The sequence below is a fragment of the Adiantum capillus-veneris genome, chromosome 1 (genome assembly GCF_014529385.1).
Source record: "Adiantum capillus-veneris isolate H3 chromosome 1, ASM1452938v2, whole genome shotgun sequence".
Classification (NCBI taxonomy): Eukaryota; Viridiplantae; Streptophyta; class Polypodiopsida; order Polypodiales; family Pteridaceae; genus Adiantum; species Adiantum capillus-veneris.
The window spans coordinates 10138263-10163986 of NC_140931.1; the positions used below are offsets into that span (position 1 = coordinate 10138263).

Below are 25724 nucleotides of genomic sequence, written 5' to 3' on the forward strand. Positions count from 1 at the left end.
TCATCAAATCGGCCTAAACCTCTACATTACTCCTTAGAAGATGGGAAAATTTACTATAGGAATCGACTATGCATACCTAAGGATTCTACCCTAAGGAATGCTATCCTATATGAAGCACATGATGGCCCAACTTAAGGACATCCATGTTATGCCAAAACTCTCAATGCAATTTGCAGAAGTTACTATTGGCAAGGTATGAAGGGTGATGTCCTTCGCTATGTCAAGCAGTGCTTGTCTTGTCAAAGGATCAAGGCAGAAAGACTAAAGATGCCAGGTAAATTACATCCTTTAGATATTCCCCAAATGAAATGGGAATGTATTAGCATGGACTTTATCACCGGGTTTCCTTCTGTCCAAGCTGGCTATGATTCAATCATGGTCATAGTCGACTTGCTTACTAAAGTGGCTCACTTAATCCCAGTCAAGACAACCTTTATAGCTTCACATATTGCTCGTTTCACATATTGCTCGTTTGTTAGTGAAGGAGGTTTTCAGAATTCATGGTTTACCCAAGAGGATTGTCAGTGATCGTGATGCCAAGTTTACTTCAAAGTTTTGGGTATCATTGTTTCAAGCTATTGGAACCCAGTTATGTTTTAGTACTGCTTATCATCCTCAAACTGATGGCCAAACTGAAAGAGAACCTCACAAGTGGATTCAATACCTACCCTTGGTAGAGTATGCATACAATTCCTCTACTCATAGAAGTATTGGAATGACACCTTTTAATGCTCTTTATGGTCAAGAATGTTTATCACCCCTTAGCTTTTCTGACCCCACTATAAGGGTAGAAGCCTCAAAAAAAATGCTTGAAGAAATGGAAGCTCAAACCAAAGCTATTCGAAGGGATATTCAAGCGGCTCAAGATCGACAAAAGAAGTACGCCGGCTTACAAAGATCTGATCGGATTTTCAAAGAAGGTGACAAAGTTTTCTTACGAGTAAAGCCCAAAAAGAGCAATCCATCTCTGGGAAGGTATAAGAATCTTAGCTATCGATATTGTGGACCTTACGAAATAATCAAGGTTGTAAGTGATCAAGCTTATAGACTAAAACTCCCTTCTCATCTCAAAGTGCATGATGTATTTCATGTAAGTCTGTTAAAACCTTATGTATATAACCCTGACCATGTCCTTGATGATGAGAAAATCATTTTACCTGCTCAAGATGTTCTACAACTCCAACCTGTTACTATCCTAGAAACCCGGGAGAGAAAGCTTAGGAATAGATCCATCAAAGAACATTTTATCTTATGGAAGGATTTCTCTATAGAAGATGCTACTTGGGAAGATGAGACATCCCTTCTTAAAGATTACCCTTCATTGTTCTTGAGATGAGGACATCTCAAATTCTAAGTTGGGGAGATTGTAAGGTCTCTACTTTCGAATTTCACACAAGTTCTATTACGCATTTGAATTTTTTTTAACCATCACTCCTTATTTAAGATATTCGAAAAAACAGTGTACTGAGATAACACCTCCTTTCCATTGTCTAATTCAACTCTCATTTTTCTTGCAGGGTGTTGATTAAGTCCTAACCTCCTTAAACATTTAGGTGACAAGAAAGAATGAGTACTACCACAATCAATAAGAAGCTCAAATTTTTTACCTTGGTGATTTGCAGGTGTTTAAATGACAGCATATTGTTGTCTTGCTCTTGGGTTATCAATTGCAGCATGTAAAGTTGCTCTTTCCTCTTGTTCTTCTCCCAATGTTGGTTCTCCTATGATAGCATTGACTCTGGCCGCCATTCCGTGCCCTCGACCTCATCCTCCATTTCTTCCTCCACGATTTATTATTTGGCTTCGTCCTCTAGCTCGATTAGGTGTATTTGTTGCGGAGACTCGCCTAGGACATACATTCCTGAAATGTCCTAGATCGTTGCATTCATAGCATCTAAGATCTGTATTTTGAGCTCCATTTGCTGAAGCTGCAGCTATTGGATGAGTTTGGTGAACTGGGTGAACTTGCCTTTGGTTCCACATCATAGGCCGTCCTCTCCTTCTAGCATTCCTTAAATTTCCATTTCGTACCCTTTTAGAGTTTGACATTGCTTTAGCTAAGGGTTTAGCTCTTACAAGAGCATCTTGCAAATTGACAGGCCTCATGGCTTCTAGACGTGTATTTAAAGGAGCATTTAGCCCTTGGTAGAAACGGGCTAGTTGTTGATCTGCGGTCATTGGCGGAGCATAGCGCCTAAGAGTTACAAATTTGGAGTAGTATTCTTCATTGTAAGATGAAACTGATGTAAGTTGAAGAATTCATTCATCTTAAGGGATTCATGTGCAGGTGGAAGATAACGTCCTTTGACAGCATACTTAATATCTTCCCAAGTTTGAGTGTTTTGAGCTACTTGATTATCTTTGTAGTGTTGTTTCCACCAAATCTTGGCATCCCCCGTGAGACGAAACATAGCCAACATTGCTTGGTTATCTGGAGTAGTACCAGCACAGCAGCAAAATAATCCTCCATCTCTTCGAGCCACACTTCTGCATCGCGCTCAACTAGGGCTCCTTCCCCTTTGAAAGAGGGAAGTTTAGCTTGCTTGAGAAGTAGCTTTTTCTCTTGAAGAGATGTGTACACCGCACTCTATGCAACAATATAGATTAAGTGAAACTTTATTGGATACTCTAACTTTAATCCACTTTAAGGCAAGACTTGCTCAGTCAATAATACAAACAAAAGATAATATTAATCCAAACTTTATTTATATACACATTATTTGCTACCAAGGTTGGTAGTCTTTAGGTACAAGGATTGTAATGTCTTTATATTTTGAGTTTAGTGACTACAAAAGGATAGGCTAAAGGATCAAAATAATAAGTTTCCTTTGAACCTTGAAAGCTACGAGATACACATATGGGTCGAATCCTACCACCATGGATAACTTTTGTAACTTGGTTATAGACCCATTGAGTCTGAGATATCTTTTCTCCTCCCAAGGTAATGGTAGCATCCGGATTCTTAGTACCAATGAAAAGATAAACTTCGATGACTTTTAACTCCTCTGTCCATCAAAGTTTCTTGAGGTTGGTATCCATGCACCATATCTTGTCAGCATCGATGGTATAGATTCCTCCAGATGGACTCCATTTGATGCCCCATCCTCTATGCACCCTTGGGATAGGTGGTGCAAACACCCTATCCAAAATCATCATCACCCTTTTTCGAAACTGATAATTTGGTGACTGGCATGCATTTTCAAACATGATGGTGAACACCTGGAATTTTTGGTAGGCTGAATGAACATTTTCCTGTACCAGGAAAGTTCAGTCTTCAATCCCATATAAAAACTCAAAACAATTTTTCTAGGTTCTTCTATCATTTCAAACATTCGTATCTTTCAACATCCAAACATCAATCTAAAAATCTCCCCAAGTTTTAACCTAGGCTCTGATACCAGTGTGAGGTCCCTGCCCCTTTTTGAGAGGAGCGGAGTACCTTTGATAGGTCTCCAATCCTGAAAAAGAAAAACCAACGGACATTGCCTTAGCTACTACGTAGCCACGAGCATGAACGGTTAGTGAAGGATTGGTCCTATCTCGCTATGGCGGAGTGTGACCACCATAACCCTATCTAAAAACTATCTATAATCAATTATACCTAAAAGTATAAATCTTAGAGTGACCAATGTGTGCGCTTTTTTTCCCATGTTTCAGAAGCACAGCCGCCAAGGTTTGTCTCTTTTAAGATTTATGACTTAAATAATTTCTAGCGTTGGAAAGTTACCCGACTCATCGGGTCTACCCGTCCATAGAATGATACCGTCGGGGTATCATTCTCCCACTTTCCACACCACACTCACCCTTCTTTTGTTATCTAATTACTACCACACTGTTTAAACATACATGTTCCTTTACTTTATTTATGATACTGGTTCGTTAAAACAGCCCTTCAAACAATATTACAAACAATAGTCAAACAAAAAGTCATCCAATTTTAAACCAACAACCCTTGGATTAGGTTCACTGAAGAATCTCTACTGGCGCTATTATGTCCGATCGGTATATACATTATTTATAAAAACCCTTATCCTCATGAGCGTCCCATACCGCTCGACAAGTACTCGTTGTGCTAATCTGGACGTACTCTCGGCACAGCAACAACGGTGCCAATCTAGGCGTCATCCTCACGCCACGACAAAACAAAACTGTAGTATCCAACTGGGCTAATCTGGGTGTACTGCTACCACAGCATCAGCCGTGCCATCCTGGGCGTCATCTCATACCTCGGCAACTGCCACATAATGTCAGCGCTAATAAGTAGAGAGACTTGAGAGAAACCATACCGAAGGTTTTGGACAAACATTCTTTCCTATAGCAACCAGTTTAACCAGACAATCTTTCCTACTTGTCAAACATATGCCGAGTTTTTTGGGGTTAAGCCCCATGGTTTCGGTCCGTGTTTTTTTTTTCATGAGGTAAATAATATATTTCTATAGTCTCGCATATGCAATGATGCATAACTTGAAACTGCAATACTAACCTCTACCATAGCTCCGATTGGTCCGATTGGTGGAGATATAGCATGTTCCGCAAGAGTTCCCCCGTTACTTGTACCGGATTCATGATTATTAGCGCCTTGTGTTCGAGCACGCTTTGGAGCCTTTTTTTTTTGTACTACACTTATGTTCTACACTTAGAACTTTAAATTGATCAATTTTCCTAGTAGTCTCCTTGTTTCCAAAGAGAGTCTGTAATTTGAACCCTTGCCAACTCGGATCCACACTTAGTGTTGTTGTTCTACATCTAATTTCTATACATCAAATATTTGTTAATCTTAATTAATCAAAAATTAAGTGTGTAAACTACGAGTGAAAGTTTAGGATTGCATTACTTTTATGCATGACATTTCTAATCCAATTCTAACTTCCATTTCTATACTTCAACTAAATCAATTTTTAGTATTATTCAAAATTCTACTTAATCTAATTGACAATAAAATTGTTGAATGAGAATTTCATCATGTATAATAAGAATAAGATGAGTTTTCTTATGTATTAACTTTCAATTAACTATGCATAAGTTAATAGTGAAGATGTACTAACTAGAGAGAGTAGGTATACTTAGAGAGATTAAAGTAAGAGAAAACATACACACACATCTTTTCTAAAGTTAATTGAATCTTACTAATCCATTAAAAAGATTAGAGTAAAAGAGAACACACACACATCCTTTTCTAAAGCTAATTGAATCTCACCAATCTATTAGAGAGATTAAAGTAAGAGATAGCACACACACACACATATCCTTCTTGAAACTAATTGAATCTTACTAATCTATTAGAGAAATTAGAGTAAGAGACAGCGTACACACACACATATCATTCTTAAAACTAATTGAATTTTACTAATCTATTAGAAAAATTAGAGTAAGATATAGCTAGCACACACACACACACACATATCATTCTTAAAACTAATTGAATCTTACTAATCTATTAGAGAAATTGGAGTAAGAGATAACACACACATACACACATATCCTTCTTAAAACTAATTGAATCTTACTAATCTATTAGAGAGATTAGAGTAAAAGATAGCACACACACACATATCCTTCTTAAAACTAATTGAATCTTACTAATCTATTAGAGAGATTAGAGTAAAAGATAGCATACACATACACATATCCTTCTTAAAACTAATTGAATCTTACTAATCTATTAGAGAGATTAGAGTAAGAGATAGCACACATACATCATTCCTAAAGTTAATTGAATGCTTAATTAATACGCACCTTATTAGTCCAGTAGAGTTTTTGCTCTCTTAGTGGTTTGTGGACGCCTTCTCTCTAAGAGAAGTGGCAGCACTTCGTGAGCGCTATAGAGGCAATCTCTATGTCTAAAGTGTGAGCATGGATGCTCTATTTATAGCAGAAAAGAAAACGTTCAATTTTTTTCCAAAAAAAAATATTTTTTAAATTTTTTTTCAATAAAAAAATAATTATTATTTTTTTCCTTAAAAATCATACCCGCGTTTTTGGTACCCTTGTGGTACCCATCAACTTGACCACTTTGTCATTATCATCAAAAGATAAGTCCACACAGCCCCCCCTCATTAAAATTAGTCAAAACTAGCCTCTCCTTTTCATGTGACAGTGTGTCCCACTTTGTCCCCTCCTATGTGAGTCCAGGGTGAGTCCATGTGCCTTCATTTGTCATCCCTGTGTATTCTTTTGTCTTTATAATTATTTTATTTATTTCTTTAATGATAATTTACTTTACATTTTTAAGTTAAGCTTTACAGTCTTATAGTAACTTTACAGTGGTAAAAGAAAATTCTACAATCAGTAAATAAGTCTTGCAATAAGTTAGTTATTGATTCATATAGCTAAACATGTCAAAATTTTGTAGCGTAAATTTTAAATTCTAGGTTTTCTCAACCTACGATTCATAATTTGAATTTGAATATCTTAAATAATGAGTGATGGTTTAAAAAAAATTTCAAATGCGTAATAGAACTTGTGTGAAATCCGAAAGTAGAGACCTTACACCTTGACTGCTCAAAGACATGTTCTAGCCCTTAGGGGCGTTTCCTATGTGGTTTGGACAACCATATCTACCTTGGAAGACTCACCTTAAGAGTTGGGCTACCTCCACCTAAAAGGGTTGGGTGTGCATGTTGTGATTTCAAAGTTGTAGGTAAGTCTCTATTTTTATTTATGTTTTAAGATCTACCAACAAGTATTGAACTCAAAACTTTGTGTGTGTGTGTGTGTGTGTGTGTGTGTGTGTGTGTGTGTGTGTGTGTGTGTGTGTGTGTGTGTGTGTGTGTGCGCGCGCGCGCACGTATGCACGACAGCGTGCACGAGAGAGAGAGAGAGAGAGAGAGAGAGAGAGAGAGAGAGAGAAGGGGGAGAGAGAGAGAGAGAAGGGGGGGGGGGGGGGGGGAGGGACAGGAGGGGGGGAGGAAGAGGGGGGGAGGAAGAACAAGAGAATTTTTACTATCATAAGAACAATCCAATCAAATATCAAAGATCTACTCGAGCAACTTAATCTCAAGATCTAATAAGAAAGAGAGAATTGCCATCTTTTAAGAGTGATTACGGGGACTAAAGCACACCCTCCTTGCTTGTGCACACCCCCCCCCCCCCCCCCCCCCCCCCCCCCCCCCCCCTCTATATATATGTGTATGTGTGTAACCCAATGGCCTTGCTTTTCTTGACCGCAGAAATGTGTAGGTTACACACTAGTAGTGACAATGAGAGTATAAAATAGAGAGAGTATAACCATGATTATAATTTTTCAAAATTAATTGATAATTTATTTCCATAGACTCAGCCAATAGACTATGTTCAAGCTAAGCATATGACCATAAACTACCAAAAGATGCCAATATGGCTCCATAATTGACGTACAGAGGCCATATCCACAACTCAACGTACATAAAACATAGCACGAATTGTCCACAAATAGGTGCCAATAGAGTTGCAGGAAATAAATGGATCCCTATGGAGATGAACGCTCTCAAAAGAGATAAACTGCACTCAAAATTGCTCATGCATCTTGCAAGTATGAATAAATGATAGAGCAAAATAGTGCTCGTACACATCGCTACGAGAGGTGTTAAAACTTAACAACACTCGTTGTGCGACGCTCAAAATTAGCGGCATCGCGTTGCTATATTGCGATGCAAATAGCAACGTCGATAGTTTGAGTAAACATTCACCGAGAACGCAAAAACTCAGATCTAGATCTTTTGGCGCTTTCAACCAACCGAACATAGCACGCGCACACACGCACACACACACACACGAGGAGACAAGAGAGAGCTAGGTATGCTCCCTCCCTCTCCTCTCTCTCTCATGTTCCCTTCCCTTCTTTTCTTTCTCTTTCTCTCTCTCACACACACACACACCCACACACACACACACACACGCACACATACACATTGAAATAGACATAGACATAGAGAGAGAGAGAGAGAGAGAGAGAGAGAGTCCTCCTTTCCAACTTTAAGAGAAAGATCTCAATTATTTAATTGAATCTAAATTCTCAGTGGACCTTTTTATAGGTCATCCAATAGGATTCAAGCACATTATGAGGGCAGTATTTCTAGGGGCCTGACATTTGGCCTTAATGCCTCTTGAGTCTTGGGCTTGCCTTGAGTGTGTGTATGAGTGTTCCCCCTCATGCCCTTACCTTTAGGGCTCATCTTGGACTTGAAACCTCAAGCACCTTGGTCATCAAGCACGACAAGCACCTCAAGGACCTTAGTCATTAAGCATGACAAGCACCTCAAGCACTTTAGTCATCAAGCACGACAAGAACCTCAAGCACCTTAGTCATCAATCAAAACAAGCGCCTTAATCATTAAGCACGACAAGCACCTTAGTCATTAAGCATGACAAGCACCTCAAGCACCTTACTCACCTGAAGCACCTCAAGCTTAGCCCTAGCTTGCCTAAGGTCTAAAGTACCTATGTCTAAGGCCTTTTAACACTAACCTTTGGAAGCTTGGATGAATCTAACCCTAAGGTCTTTTAAGCTCCATTAGATGCACGTTATTCTTTGATAGATTATCTCCTTTTGCCCCTATTGAGATGTAACCATCTCTCCTCTTGGTCCCCTGCTGAGATAAGTCTAGAAGCACTTATTGCACATTGCTCTTTGATAGACCATCTCTCCTTTTGGTCCCCTACTGAGATAGGTCTAGAAGCACATATCTATATCCTAACTCTTGTTCCCCTTTTATCTTCCCATATTAAATGATCAATTTAATATGAGAAAATCATTTGATAAAGTTAGAAATGAGATTTTATGACATTACCTCTCTCTTGAAATCATAGTCATCCTCAACTATGAGATAGAGAAGATAAAGCCTAGTCATTAGTCCATGTTTCTTAGCGGGTAGAGGATCCTTTTTACTCAACGACATCATTCCAGAATGGAAGACTAATCCATTTGGTGCTCGGGAGACTTAGCTACCGCAAGCATGTCTGCTCTTTAGTCCATCATGCATACTTCCAAAGTAAAGTGACAAGTTCTACTTGGTGTTTGGGAGATGTTGTCGCCAGAAACATGATCCTAAGCATGCATACTTCTTAAATTTTGTACAGAAAGAGAGATTCTTATAAGACAAAAAATTTGTTCATTTAAAATGAATTTTCATATGCTTACTCTAAGGCATCATTGTAAGCATTGACAAGGTTCATATTATGCTTAAGCTAGGTTCCTTGCATCCATCTAGAATCTTTAAAAGGATAATTCTTAAAATAAATAAGATATCATTGGAAAATATTACCGTTTCTTAATACCGCGTCTTCATGTCGTAGGATGGACTACAACTATTACTTCTTTTGGCAGTGCTCCTTTGTAAGGCTTAAGTAGGCTCCCATGGAAAACATTATGCATGAGCCATTGGTTGGGCAACTTTAAGTGATAAGCCATCTCATTGATTGGCTTAAGAATTTAAAAAGGACCAAAGTATATTTTTGCTAGTTTATCATAATACTCTTGGTGGCCGGTAGGATACTTTGCCTGTAGTATACGTAGATGAGCCTTAAAAAACTTTAGCAAGACCTAGTCATTATCCTTAATAAGGATAAGGCTCTTCTGTGCTTATTAGCAACAGTCCTTTTTGCCTTTGCTGTGAGATGGATACAACCTCTTCAATCTTTGGAAAAGATTCTTGTAAGTGTCGGCTATATTCATCAACAAAAAACAGTGAAGATCTTCCCGTGCACTGTAAGTAATAATGGACTTTTGGATCTTTCCTCTTTAACCTCGAAAGGTGCTTTCCCCATAGAAGTATGTACAATGTCATTGTACGTGTACTCTATAAGAGGTAGGTACTTCTCTCATTGAGAACGCTAATCTACTTCGATGACATAGGGTTTTATTAGATCAAGAATTGTTAGATTAGTTATTTCACTTTGGTCATCCCTTTGTGGATGATAGGTCGAAAGAGAAATTTAATCTAATTCTTAGATTCTCAAAGAGACCCTTCCACAAATTACTGGTCATTCTAAGATCATCTATGTCCGACACTATGAATGTTGGCAAGCCATGATACTTGAAAATTTGAGATCTGCCATTTGATGTGCCTTAATAATATTTTTGACAAGCATAGAGTGTGTTTTCTTGCTAAGCTTGTCGATTGAAACAATCCAAGTTGCTTCCCTCGGTCAAATTTCAAATTTTGGCATACCATGCATTTTGAAACATACTTGTGTATGTTTACTTTTCATGGTAGGCCAACATAAATACATTTTTACTCCTCGAAGAGTAGATTATGGAATCCCTCTTTGCCCCGCATAAGGAGAAGAATGGGATTCATACATGACTTTCTTATTGTATGGGTGAGTGGTAACACATAGCCTATTGCCGTTTAGAAGATAACCATCCTCTTCTCTAATGCAAAGGCTATAATTACATACTTAAAGTCTCGATCAGTAGCATACTCATCTATCATAAAAGATAGATCATTGTGAGTTGCTATTGACACCACATTTACCCTTGGCCATCGTGAAAGTGCATTGGCCACTTAATTGTTCTTGCCCGCAATGTGAGCAATATGAATTTTAAATTGCAAAAGACAATTTTCCCACCTCGTCGGAGAGCTTGGTTTGCGTCATGAAGTTCTTGAGGCTTTGTGATCCATTCATAAGATGAATGGAATCCCCAAGAGATAGTGTTTTCATGTGTATAGGGCATATATAATGGCTGATAGCTCTTTTTTGTATTTGCCCAATACTCACTTATTAGAGTTGAGTCTTCGACTCTTATATGTTATGTCATGCCCTTCTTGAAGCAAAATAGCTCCAAGTCAATCACCACAAGCATCACATTGGACCTCAAATGGCTTTGAGAGATCTAGTAGTGTGAGCACAAGTTGAGAGATAAGCTTCTCAAAAGCTTCTTGCTCTTTTGTAGTCCATGAATACTTAACGTCCTTTTTTGTTAAGTCATGTAATGGGCTAGCTATTAGCGAGAATTTTTCTATAAAGAATCTATAGTATGCACACATACCTATAAAGCTTCGTAGCTCCTATAGATTCCTTAGATTACACCATCCTTTTATTACCTCTAACTTTGTTGGATCCATATGGGTGCCATCTTTAGAGATAGTGTGACATCTAACTTTGTTGGATCCATATGGGTGCCATCTTTAGAGATAGTGTGACCTAAATATTGAATCTCTTGTAGGAAAAAGTATATTTTCTTTTGATTAATGAAAAGCTTATTCTCTCTCACAACTTGAAAGATTACTTGGAGGTGTCGCTTGTACTACTCAAGAGAATTTGAGTTGCCTCAAGATTTTTGTCGATCATGACTTTGAATGCGGATGGAGTATTTGTCAGGCCAAAACTTGTAGCTTATCAAATAGATCTTCTACCCACGGCACGAGAAATATTTTTTTTTAAATAGTGATCCTATTTAGTGCTCTATAGTCGACACACATGTGATATGTGTCGTATTTATTTTGCTCTAAAAGTACTGGTGAAAAGAATGGAGAGGAGCTAGGCCTCACCATCCCTTTTTCCACCAATTCATGCACTTGCCTCATGATCTCTTTTTGAGCTTGTGAAACTCGATAAGGAGGTTTACTAGGCAGTGAGCTTCCTGGTAGAAGCTCTATTGCATGGTCATCACCCCCTCGTTTTGGAGGTAACTCACTAGGGATGTCATCGATGGAAACCTCTTGGAATCCATTTAGGAAATTAGACAACTCTAATTCCTCTTGATTCCCTTTATTGCTACTTTTGAAAACATTAGAATCATTTACAAATACTCTAGCAAAAATCATATCCGTAGAAATACAGCTTTTCATTGACTTATCAAAAGTAAGCATATTTACCAGGGACATGGTGTTCCTTGGCTCATTAACATCTATGTACATGGATTTTTCCTTATAATTGAGATCCATGCGAGTGAACCATGGTGCCCCAAGGATAACATCCTCATGTTTGAGAGGGGAGATGAAGAAATCCTCTTTTTCCAGATAGCTTTGGACATGAAGCTTCAATTTCCAATTAAGGGGATAACTGCTATGTCTTGTCCCTTGAAAGCTCCATCAAATTTCAATGCATCTCCCATCTTGTGGGCTTGTATGCCTAGCTTGGTGGTTAGCTCCGTGTATATGAAGTTGTGAGTTGAACCACAGTCAAACAAAATAAAGGCATCATGCTCTCTCACCTTTCCCCAAGCATAGGAAAGGAGAAATCCTTGGAAATGGGCATCCTCTTTGGAGCTTTGCCTTTAGCTCATAGGCTATCCCACCATTGCTTGGCAGACTTTTGGAAATGCATAGCTACATGGCATAGCTTAGAGGACTCTGTGAAGCCCTTATCTCCAAAGGCCGCATCAAATTGTTGGAAGAAGGCCAAAACTTTGTCTGTAGCACCAAAGGTGCCATCATAGGTGAGAAAAGAGATGCTCTTTCCTCCCTTCTTGAACTTCTTAAGATTGTGGGACCTTTTCCAAGCAGCGTAGGATTTGCGATGTCCTCTCCTCTTGTACACTATAGGAGAAAAACCACTGCTTTTATTGAAAGAGGAGGAAGATGGAGAAGAGGGTGACCTCTTTCTCACCTTTTTCTTCTTTTGATTCCTCTCTTCCTTCTCAAATTGATGAGGAGAAGAACTATATGATGATCTTTTCTCCTTGGGAGGGGTTGGGGATCGTCTTTACCGCCATCTTCGCGAAGCCACATCTTTCGAAAAACTTGGAGTCTCTACAAGAGGCTTCCTAGGCTCTCTCTCTTCTTGGGGATTTTGGAGAATCCCATGGGCGCGAAGTTGTTGGGCAACTTCGGCTTGTAAAGCGGGGTTACACATGGCTTGTTGCAACCGAGTAACAAGATAGTTCACAGACATGGGGGCATCATTTAGTAGCACCTTCATGTGCAAAATCAAAGTCGTGAATATTCATTCTACTCTCTTTATTATTGTTAGCCATGCGAACTAAATTTATATATATGCTACTTTGTGCTTTGGCAACCTCAAAACTTTAGTTTCTACTCTTCTTAACTTTTGAAAATTAGATCTCAAGCATCCACACTGTCAAGACAAGGGTCCTGTACCCTAAGAACTAGGTTAGTCACGGACTACGGCCAAGGGCCGGGCTAGGCAATGTGGACAGGGGATCCGTCTAGGGCAAGGGGCTAGGAGCCCGCCTATATAAAGGGAGGTTGGGAGGAGGATCTCAAGGCCTAGTTCCCTAGTTCTTACACTGGTATCAGAGCATAGGTCTCTCTTCCACTCTCTCTCTAGGCGTGGTCACTTTGGGCTCCTAAAAAAGTGCCTTTAGGTGAGAACCATTGCTTTTTTGGACCTTTTGCCGTTTTTAGCCGGTCTACTTGCCAAATCAGGAAAAGCTGCCTGTTTTGGACGCAAAGCTGTGGTGCATGCCTTGACGAACTCTTGGGCTAGGAAGGAGCGCCCTTCGGAGACAGGGTTTGAGCCAACTCCCCACGGTCGTAGCCCGATCTGTGCCAGCCACACCATCTTCTTCATCATCTTCGTCAACTGCCGCTCTCTGCCTGCGCTTTGGGAGCTTGAGTTTTCACATTAAAACGGCTTTTGGCCATTGGCTTTGAGCCTTGGCCATAGTAGAAGTCCCTTCCCATAGGCAAGAGCAACCTGTGTGTCGGCAATCATTCTCCCCTAAGTTCAGGTGGTCCAGTGGAAGGCAAAAAATCCGCACCTCGGTGTGGGAAGGAATACCTCATCAGTCCGAACCGGCTGTGAACCAATTTCGCAGTTTAGCACACCGCAAAAAAGAACCAATTTGCCGTTTACATCAAAGGCAAATCCAAGTATTGGCTACGAAGCATACATCGGTGTTTGCAAAGGCATCCTCCGCTGCAAATCAAGTGCTGATTTCGTGGTGGCTTGGGATTTACAATCCGATTTCAACTTAGACGTTCAATTCAGTTGAAGACATAATTACCCAGTTAATTATTGCAACCTGCTACGAGCTAATGCTGAAGTTCCTCGGTGATTTCACCTCTTCGCCAATTCTACCGGGATTGGAAATTCACCTTCTTTACAACCGCCGGCGAGGTTAGCATGGCTAACTACCTTTGTGTTCGATACGGTTACGAGTTTTTGTTGCATTCCAAGGTACTGTTTTCTCTTTTTGTTCGCACAACACAGATGCTCCATGAGTGCGGAAATTGATGATCAACACATGTTTGACTTTGAATATATCGAATGGGCTCCACCTGTGGATGTCATGGGGCCGGATACTCTCACGGAGAGTACCCTCGTGGCAATAGGGATGGATGGTGCAAACCCAGGTGATCAATCTCTGTCTCCTCATTTATCAACCCCTCCTCCACAGAGCGTGTTGGATATTCTAGAGGATGATAGTCAATTGCCAGATGCCAGGGAGTTTGTCACTCGACGGGACTGGAAAACGTTTGATGCCTAATTTCGCAAGCTTGCTGTCAGGGTTCAAATCTTGGTTACACAAGTAGAAAATCTTACACAACTAATTTACAGAATGCTACCAGAATCAGCTCTCCACTTGCCAGCAACCCAGGGGGTTGCCAATTTACCAGTTATGAACAAAGAGGTCCAACATGTATACAATACTTCAGTTGTCGGAACAAATCGGGGCACGACCAACGTGGTCAAGAAGCGCCTATTACCATCCGAATTACAACGTGCAAAAAGTCAAAAATTATGCTTTATTTGCTTAGGAACACATAAAAAAAAGCAGTGCCCACATGTCGGAAAACTTAAGCATGATGCATGAGTTTGTGATTTGACATAAACTCCAGCTTTGGTGCACAGCACAATAGTTATATGGCTTTTGAATATGTTATGCGTAGCCATTTTCTCATACTTCAATATGGAATTTTCAGCGTATTGTACGTTTTTTTTAAATTGGGTACTGTTAAACCCCAATTGTTTTCTGCCACAGTCATTTTTGGTACGACCAGTCACAGCATCTCGGCTTACATGATCTGCCGAAAACATTCTGAGATGCATGCAAGATCATTGAAGTAGGGTTTATATGATACACATGTCCTACAACTCACATTTTGCATTTACTTTGGACAATATTATGAAAAACCAAATGCTTGGCCCATTTTACATGACAGAAGGCTTCTAATTCGTACTCCGATTACCTCAGCGACAAGAGCAGTTGGCAACCAAGTTTGGGGAAACTACATTATTCAGGATATCATCTCATCGAATCCTTACCAATCTAAACCGGTGAAAGGCACTTAGGGTGTTGACTTCAACGATTGTCACGGTAGCCACGGGCTTTCATTTTGTATGCAAGGCATGCTACCCAGATGGTATATAGTACGCTCTCACAAATCACTCTGTCAAGGACACTATTAGTTATGCATTGTTTCCCATAATTTTCGGTTTTCTATCCAGGCACACAAAACAACCTAAAAACTTCTACTGGATTCACAACCCATACACAGTAGACAGTCAAGATCTGACTTGTGTTCCCTCTTGCGATGCGAGCATCATACAGACAAATGGTTGCATGCTTATAGGATAAGCTGCCAATCAAGCATAAGATGTCTAAGCGCACACATTCTGGGCACACACAGACTAGACATTTAAGGAAAGTCCCTCAGCCCAGCATGCTCTTCTGTTCGTTCTTCACCTCTTTTTCTAAAGGTACAACATGAAAATTTTCTACGAAGTTTGTTTCATGTTTTCTCTTGAGCCAAGATGCTCCACAATTATCAGCTACAAATTGCGCAAGGTGCCATTCACATTATTTCATCGGTTTATCAATTGATCACTCATTGCCATACGGGCTATGAACCATGCACGCTGGCTATGGGCCATTGCTAAATCTAGGATAAGATCCACTTGTTGGTATTCCTTGGATGATAGTTCTCAAGATCGAACAGCTCTACCCAGTGGTGTACACATTGACGTTAATTGACAAGTAAGTGTCTTGTCATTACAGATATCATTACAGATGTTTAGGGTGTCATTTTTTCACTACATGTTTTCAATGCAAACGCTCATGTGCGTTTTTTGATAATCTTAACCTCACACATGCTGATCTCTACCACAGAGTATATACGCAGCAATCAGGGGTGACAACATGGTTGTAAGGGATCGGTAGTTCACTCGTGTGCATCTCCGGCTCTCTCTATAGCACTACGAAGTATCTATGGACATCCGGTTTTGGGGTAAGACCCAGCGAGTAATTGCTACATTACCCCATAGGCATTACAGATCACAGTTTGATCTACATTGAGGATCACAGTTGATCTCTCCCAGTTCTACTTTCAAGGAAAGAATTCCACAATCTAACCCGCGGTAGCAGACGAACACACTTTTTAAGTTGATTCCACTCAATTTGTACACGTTAACTATGTTGGTTACCGTTATCTCCTCATTGAGCTGTTTCTACAAAGAAGTCTTATCAAGGGATTTGACTACGTAGATTCTAATTCACGGGCTTGGGTTGCAAAGGCAACAAACAGGGTTCCCATTGCAATACTGTTTGTTTTTCAGGTAGGGGACGGGCTCCTCTCCATTTGAATACGGATAAGTGAACATTACGTTCAAATCTCCAGGTACGCATCTATTGATTTGGTGTTATTCCATTTTTAGTATGCTTTGCTTGGTTTTTCAAGATGTATAAATACGCTTGAATGTTATAGAGCCATGCCAAGGGCATGTCAGCACACAATATTTTGGGCCAAGTGTCCAATCTATCTTTCTGACTTATGCTGTTATGAATCCACTTGTAGGATTCAATATGGCACATGTTGTCACATGGGATACAACATGGTCTAGGAACTCAAGGAGTTCGGTTTAGCTAGTGTGGAGCAATGAAGGAGGGTCCCTCTCACTCCCGTCGTAGAGTGTTTGCAGTTACCTCCACACACAAGTACGTCTTGTACTTGAAGGATGTTCCTTTTCACACATCCTTATATGAGACATATTCCACATGTGGAGAATATGAGTCTCTGGACTGACACTGGCGCCATTATGTCAATTAGGTGTCACGACAAAGTCCCTAGGTGCTGGTCACATCTGTTTTCTAGACCATTTTTAGCACGACGTATCAGGAGCAATTTCATGGCCAGAAATTTTCGGATACTTAGAATGACTTGTTAAGGTACAAGTACTGCTAAATAACATTACAGATGGTTGTTTATACATATAGCAAGGCTATAAGCTGTTAATGAAAAAGTTTCATTGTTTGTATTTAGAAGTGATCACTGTTTCACCTTCTATTATGGTTCAGACGTTTAAGCAAAGCTTGCAAAAGATTGCAAATGAAAGTATTTAGTTTCTTTTCAGAACTATTTACATTCCTGTTAATGTGTGCTAGGCGCATCACATTTGCCATAATTATTGGCAAGCATCATTATGGATATACAAGTTCGATTAGTTTTTGCTAAATGCATGCACACTAGGTGTTATGGGCCCTAGTGTTTAGCAAGGGCTGATTTGGAATGGCATGAATATTCCTCAAGTTGTTGCTTATGAAGCATTTTGCACTCTATGTGCACTATCTCTATGAGATTACATTTGGATCCACTAATCACCAATAGAGGTCATGGCTCGGTTTGGGCGTTTGTGGATTTTTTCAAGTTAACCACGATGGTTATTTCGGACATTGATTGATTCTTCACCAATGTTAAACATTACTGTGATTTCCCGTTCACCAGTCATCTGGGACGACTGTCTGTAAACCATGCGGAAAACACACCTCAATACTGTCAGTTATCCAAGGGGATAGGCAGATTACAAAGATTACAAAGAGTAATCTTGTGCTAAAGGATTTGCTAAGAGCATACGTTAGCACAAGACATTTCTAGATAGATGATTTTCTCCCTATTCTAGAATTTGCTTAAGTACGATTTTTGACTTTGAACACCTCTTGTGGTGGGGTTGGAGATTGTGTCAATACTTTCATACGTCAAGGACTTACCAAGTGTGCTGACAGAGTAGGTTGGCACGTAACCTTCATTAGGGATGAACATGTAACGGACTTTTCAAGATACTCATGCGAGCAGGAAATCTGGCTCACAACTGCATGGAAAGTTACGCCAAGGTTTCCTTGCATTATTCCAGTACCTTCAAAAGATCTGAAAGTGGTTATGCCTTTGGACAACTCTTAGTTGTGGTTACTCCTTTACAATACTCAAGTGAGTTATAAATGGAGTTACCATTTAAACCCAAGTGACTCTTAGTTGTGGTTACTCCTTTACAACACTCAAGTGAGTTATATATGGAGTTACTATTTAGACCCAAGTGGTTGCAAACGGACAACAATGTTGAAAATCAAGATATTCCTCTTGGTTTCATTGAACCTCCTCACTGCACCAATTATCGGTCATACAGACAACTGGCTCGCTTATGGGACGCCAATAACGAGAACATAAGTATTCTTAAGAAGATATTGCTACTTGTGTTTTCGAGGACGAAAACTCTTCCTTAAGGGGGAAGTAATGTCAAGACAAGGGTCATGTACCCTAAGAACTAGGTTAGTCACGAACTACGGCCAAGGGCCGGGCTAGGCAGTGTGGACAGGGGATCCGTCTAGGGCAAGGGGCTAGGAGCCCGCCTATATAAAGGGAGGTTGGGAGGAGGATCTCAAGGCCTAGTTCCCTAGTTCTTACACCCATGGTTTAGAGACTGTTGATTGCAAAGAGCAGTGGAGAGGGTCTAACACTGCTCGATTGATTATTGTTCTTGTTGAGCTTGCTAGTAGCTCAATAATGGTTAAGCCAAAGGCAAGCACCCATGTTGGGAGGTTGGGAGGAGGATCTCAAGGCCTAGTTCCCTAGTTCTTACACACACCCATGGTTTAGAGACTGCTGATTTCAAAGAGCAGTGGAGAGGGTCTAACACTGCTCGATTGATTATGGTTCCTGTTGAGCTTGCTAGTAGCTCAATAATGGTTAAGCCAAAGGCAAGCGCCGAAGGATTCTATTATTCAGTCTATAGTTCCCAACGATGTACCTCAAAGTTAGTTCATTCCAACCACGGCAATAAATCCATGTCCCACTTACCCTCTTGCAATGAACAACTTTAACCTTTCATGGATAACTTAGGGACCTCTCTTCTTAAGCAAGAAAAGATAAATCAATAGCTCTAATACCAAAGTAATGGAATATGGCTAATAGATTGTAGTGGAATTAAAGTAACAATAGTGAGCATTTCCTTAAGAGGAATCTTAATGAACATAAGGAGAGTACTTGATTGAAGGTAGCAAAATAAACATTATACCTAGTTAGCTTGGCATGAACAATACTTGCAAAAGAGAGGGAGAATTAGAGAAATTGACAATAATTGAGGACCGGATTTACTTGGAGCCGGTCCCCCCTCCAAAAGAAATTTGTATCATAGATTCTCCCTTGAAGAGAGACTTGGTATAATACATGCTTTGTGTTCCTTGAGACTTTGTTGATGCCATGAAGATGGTAAGCTTCATGCAGCAATATTATGCATGTAACTCACTTGCAAAACCATTAACTTGTCCCCGGGCTCAATCCCAAGACCTCAAACACCTTCAAAGGTGGAGAGAGCTAGCAGGGATTGAGGAAGATGAAGATAAGAAGATGTATCTCTACGAGAAAGAAGCAGTCTCCTCACATATAATCACTCTTAGAGCATCGCTTAGCATAGTGATAATGAAGATGGAGAGATTAAGCATTGCATTGAGCATAACTCTTGGTTGGATTTGCATTCCATAGCCAAGAGGTGTTGGTGTAGGCTCTCCACTTCTCAAGCTTGGAGAAGGAGATGACTTGTGTGCACAACACACAATGGGAGAGTGTGTGTGTGTGTGGCTTGTGGAGTACATGAGAGAGAGAGAGAGAGAGAGAGAGAGAGAGAGAGAGAGAGAGAGAGAGAGAGAGAGAATTCAATTTTACTACTTTTCTCTTGCTACAAGCCTATTGGCTCAAGCTTTGGGCTAGCCAATGAATGGCTCTAGTCATAACAAGCAAGGGGTGTAGCATTTGGACAAGTGTCCTCCTTTCCCCCTTTGAGAGAAAGATCTTAATTATTTAATTCTAGCATTTGGACAAGTGTCCTCGTTTCCCCCTTTAAGAGAAAGATCTTAATTATTTAATTGAATCTAAATTCTCATTGGACCTTTCTATAGGTCCTTTGATACGATTCAAACACATTATGAGGGCAATATTGCTAGGGGCCTAATGATATGTGGCCTTAATGCCTCGAGTCTTGGGCTTTCCTTGAGTGTATGTATGAATGTTCTCTCTCCTGCCCCTACCTTTAGGGCTCATTTTTCACTTAAACAACTCAAGCACCTTGGTCATCAAGCACGACAAGCACCTCAAGCTCCTTAGTCATGAAGCATGACAAGCACCTCAAGCACCTTAATCATCAAGCACGACAAGCACCTTAATCATTAAGCATGACAAGCATCTCAAGCACCTTAGTCATTAAGCATGACAAGCACCCCACTCACCTTAAGTACCTCAAGCTCAGCCCTAGCTTGCCTAAGGTCTAAAGTACCTAATGGTCCTAGTTCTAAGGACTTTTAACACTAACCTTTGGAGGCTTTAATGAAGCTAACACTAAGGTCTTTTAAGATCCATTAGATGCATGTTGCTCTTTAATAGACTATCTCCTTTTGGACCCCTATTGAGATGTAACCATCTCTCCTCTTGGTCCTCTGTTGAGATAAGTCTAGAAGCCGTTTCTTGCACATTGCTCTTTGGTAGATCGGCTCCTTTTGGACCCCTATCGAGATGCAACCATCTCTCCTTTTGGTCCCTTGCTGAGATAGGTCTAGCAGCACATATCTATATCCTAACTCTTATTCTCATTTTATCTTTCCATAATAATTATCAGCTTAATATGAGAAAATCATTTGGTAAAGTTAGAAATGATATTTTTTTGACACACACATAGACATACACAAACATAGATTGAGAGAGAGAGATATTTACATATTAGAGAGAGAGAGAGAGAGAGAGAGAGAGAGAGAGAGAGCAACAAGGTAGCATGTCAAGAGTAGGGCACCCTCTACGTCATATAAGAGTTCTCCTTTGGCTATCCGAAGTATCTAAATTGACCTCTTAAGATATTTGTGCATCCCATCTGCTAATTAAATGCATCTCCACCATGTCTACAGCCCCTATGCCTAGATCACAATAACCACCTCAATCTCCTGCACTCCTACTACCACAACTAGAAAATTGAATGCTTCTGATATGTTCTCTGGTACCATTCCTTCTTCATACAGCTTTTGTAACTCCCTCTAGCACTTCAACTTAACGAGCTCTTGGGACTTCCCAACAAAATTGTCACCCATTTTGTAGCTTGGAGAACTTGCCTCTAACCTTCAATGCCTTCTCATGCCCACTTCCCATCCTCTGCCTAGGAGAAATTGATGCTCTCCAACAATGGGTTTGTAGGAGAAATTCAATAGCCCTCTCTATTTACAACACACCCAATGTGTTGGACCTCAACTTCAATCATTTGCATGGTGAGATACCTCCCAAGGTAGAGTGCCTATCACAAACCTGGAGAGCTTGTCAATGTGGTGCAATGAGTTCACGGGATAGATTCAAAAAGAGATAGGCCGGTTGTCCAAACTGAGATTTCTCATGCTAAATAACAAATTACCTTTTGGTACGTTACCTACTGAGCTCTCGAATTGCATTGATCAAATGCAATGGCTCCTACTTCCCAAAAACGAGCTCACAGGGAGCATCCCCACTTTTATAGGGAGCATGCAACAACTGACAATTGTAGAAATGGACAATACTGGCTTCTAGGGCCCTATACCTGCATAGTCTGAGAATGCCACCAAATTTCTATGGGTTGATCTCAACAGCAGATCCTTGAGTGGGCCTTTCCCGCTAGGGACTAGGTGCCATGTGAATGGGCTATCTTGAAGATTTTCTCCATGGTCAAGTCTTTACATTCATACAAATTCAAGGCAGTGGTTGTAGAGGATTGGGGACTTTATTAGATTTTGTAGGTGTAACTATAGAAGCTCTCACCCCAACTCCATTGGTAATTCATGTAACTCCTCTAGCTCTACACAAGAGACCTCTTGGACGATGATCCAACTCTTAGTAGTGTATAAGTACCGGACCTCTCCTACAATAGACTAGAGGGCAACATATCCAAAGATATCAACTATCTTACTGTCCTAATGATGATGATCCTAGGGCACACCTTGCTGGTCCTAGGAGTTTTATGCATATCAGAACCATAGGAGTTTTGGACCTCTTCTATAACAAGCTTGAAGGAGGCATTTGGTCACTTGCCAATTGCTCCTTTTTGGTTCAAATCGACGTGTCTAAACAACTACTTCTTTGGACCAATCCATTCAACTAAGCAGCTCAGTATTGCTTCTCTAGAAGGTTTTGAACACAACCCAAGTCTATGCAGTGAACCACTGCCACCTTGTGCCAATGTGTCAAAAGATAACAAGACATGTGAGAGATGCATCATCAGTGGTACAGGTGGATCATAAATCAATCATAATCACTAAATAGAGCTACGATGGGCCAATAGCATTGTTATGGGAATTCTCATATCTGTTGTACTCATGAGTATCATGTAGAGGACTAAGAAGGGACAACTAGATATTGATGTGTATGCAACAATCTTCATCTAGGATCATGCCATGGAAATAACAATTGGAACATAGGAGGGGAGAGAGAATTCTTCAACATAAATATGGCTACCTTTGAGAGGCCTCTTAGAAAGCTTACTTTTGCACAACGACAAAAATTTTTAGCCAGGAGAGACTAATTGGGATTGGGGGATTTGGCAAGGTGTACAAAGCTAAGTTAAAAGATGGGTCTGGTTGCCATTAAGAAGCTACTACAATTCAACTATCAAGGAGAAAGAATTCATAGTAGAGACAAAGACTCTGGGAAAGACATAGCATATATATTTTGTGCCCTTGTTACATTATTGCAAGGTGGGCACAGAGAGGTTGTTGGTGTTTGAGTACATGGAAAGCGGAATCTTAGACGATTGGGTGCATGGAGATGAGAGGATGAAACTTAGACTGACACATTGCAACATTGGAAGTAAATTGCATGTGGGGTAGCTCAAGGGCCATGCTTCCTACATCAATAGTGGCCACCCCATATAATTTATACGGACATAAAGTCCTGCAATGTGTTGTTTGACAAAAATCTTAAGGCTAGAGTGTCTTGACTTTGGCATGGCAAGGCTAATGAGTGCTCTTAACACTCACTTGAGCATGAGCACATTGATAGGGGCACTTGGCCACTTGCCTCTAGAGTATTACCAAATACTTTAGGTGCACTTTCAAAGGGGAAATCTATTCATTTGGGTGATCTTGCTACAAATATTTGCTGGGAAGTGACCTACAAACAAGGAATTTTTTGAAGACAGAAATCTGGTAGGTTGGGTAAGGCAACTTGTGAACTAGAGGCATATGTTTGGGACACTAGATCCATGGCTTCTGCAAGCAGATCAATCAATGTGAAATCCTATAGTAGTTATGGAACTCATGCAATTGTGTTCAAGGAAATCTTGATCTCAACCGACCCCTTGATGTGATTGGTAGTTTCTATGCTCAAGTTGTTGTTACAATGTGATGATCATGGGGGAGGCAACCATGCAAGAGCTCCGATAGAGATCAATCTTTTCGGTGCCCAATTTTTAGAAATAAGTGCATGGTGGTGAACACTGCTGCTTCTAAAACCTTTGGTGGTCGTGAAATCATAAGCAACAATAAAACAACCTACAAACAAGGAGTTTTTTGAAGACAGAAATCTTGTAGGCTGGGTAAGGTAGCTTGTGAACAAGAGGTGTGTGTTTGGGACACTAGATCTATGGCTTCTGCAAGCATATTAATCAATGTGAAATCTTGCGGTACTTGTTGATCTCATGCAATTGTGTTCAAGGAAATCTTGATCCCAACCGACCCCCTGATATGATTGGTAGTCTCTATGCTTGAGCTACTATCAATGTGATGATCATGGGGGAGGCAACCATGCATGAGCTCCAATAGAGATCCAGCTTTTTGTGTTACCATATACATATGGTAGTGATGTGTGTTGGAATTACGGTTGCAGAGAAACGCACACAGCTTGAAGAAGATGAAGGAAGATCTAGGCACACAATAGAGAGTGTGTTACTTAGTGTGCAATGGAAAGATAGATAGCCCTAGAGTGATGGGTGTATATACAATGCACAAGGGGAAAAACCTCCTAAAGAGGGAAAAAATGCCTCGGCGGTCCTAGTGTGTTCACACACATCACTACCACATGTATATGGTAACAAACCCCCCTGGAGTGATGTAGTGAACAAGAGCTAGAACATGAGTAAAGGGAAGTGTCATGCCCACAAACGGGAGTAAGCCCAAAGCTTTGCGGAAAGCTTCAAGCTTCTCACGAGACAATGCCTTTGTGAAAAGATCTGCAAGGTTGTCCTGTGTTGGCACATAAGCCAAGCTCATCTCTCCTGCTTAGAGCCTCTCCCTGACATAATGGTAATCCAACTCAATGTGCTTTGTGCGAGCATGAAAAACTAGGTTCCTTGCAACTACCAATGCTCTGACTATTAGTGTAGATAGTGTTGGCAGTGTCGTGTCCAACACCCAAATCAGCCATAAGGCGTTTGAGCCATACACTCAACCGTAGCTGTGAAGACTGCCCTGTACTCAGCCTCACAACTCGAAGTCGCCACAGTAGGTTGCTTCTTGCTCAACCATGATATACATGAACTGCCAAGCATGAAACAAAAACCACTTGTGGACACTCGTGTGTCAAAACAACCAGCCCAATCTGAGTCCGAAAAAGCATGTAAATCTGGCGGCAATGATCCCCCCTTGGGATAAAACAAGCCAAGATGTAAAGTGCCACTAAGGTAGCAAAAAATCCTCTTGATAGCCTGCCAATGCTTAGACCCTGGGCTATGCATAAATTTGCTGACCTGTGAGACTGCAAACTGAATATCCGGCCTCGTGTTGCATACATAAATGAGGCATCCAACAGCAGTTTGATAAAGAGTGACATCAGCAAGATCGCCAGTATCATGTAGACTCAACTTCAAACCTGTTTTCATGGGAGTGGCAATAGGTTTCAATCCTCAAGTCCAAACTTACATAGCAATGTCTCTATGTAACTTTTCTGACACGAGGCAATACCACCATCACACTGCTTAAACTGTATACCCAAGTAACGATGCAACAGCCCCAAATCTTTCATCTTGAAAGTAGCATTCAAATCAGCCTTAAATTCAGCAATATGTCTCTCATTTAGTCCAGTGATCAGCAAATCATCCACATAAAGAACCACAATGAGAAGTACATCACCCTCACACTTTACATACAATGTGCTTTCTGTTGGATCGTTACGAAAGCCTTGTTTGAACAAATGAGTGTCAACTTTCTCATACCAAGCACGAGGAGATTGCTTCAACCCATACAAAGCCTTGTTACATTTGCACACTTTGTCCTCTTGTCCTTTTATGACAAAATCGCGAGGCTGCGTTACATAAACTTCCTCAAATATGTCACCATTCAAGAAAGCAGTAACAATGTCTGTTTGATGTACATCCCAACCAAAATGAGATGCCAATGCACATAGAAAACGCACTGTAGTCATACGACAAGTGGGAGCAAAAGTCTCTTCATAATCAATGCCTTTTTGTTGTGCATAACCCTTTGCAACAAGTCGAGCCTTATGGCGATCGATCTCACCATCCGGCTTGCGTTTCAACTTGTAAACCCACTTTTTACCAATGGCCTTTTTGCCAGGAGGCAAATCGCATAATGTCCATGTGTCATTTTCTATAAGTACATCATATTCTGA

General features: G+C 40.5%; 1 pseudogene; it reads left to right on the plus strand.

Annotated features, from left to right (window-relative positions):
• The first annotated feature begins 21116 nt into the window (after window positions 1-21116).
• On the plus strand, window positions 21117-23335 carry LOC147464298 (serine/threonine-protein kinase BRI1-like 2; annotated as a pseudogene).
• Window positions 23336-25724: the final 2389 nt, after the last annotated feature.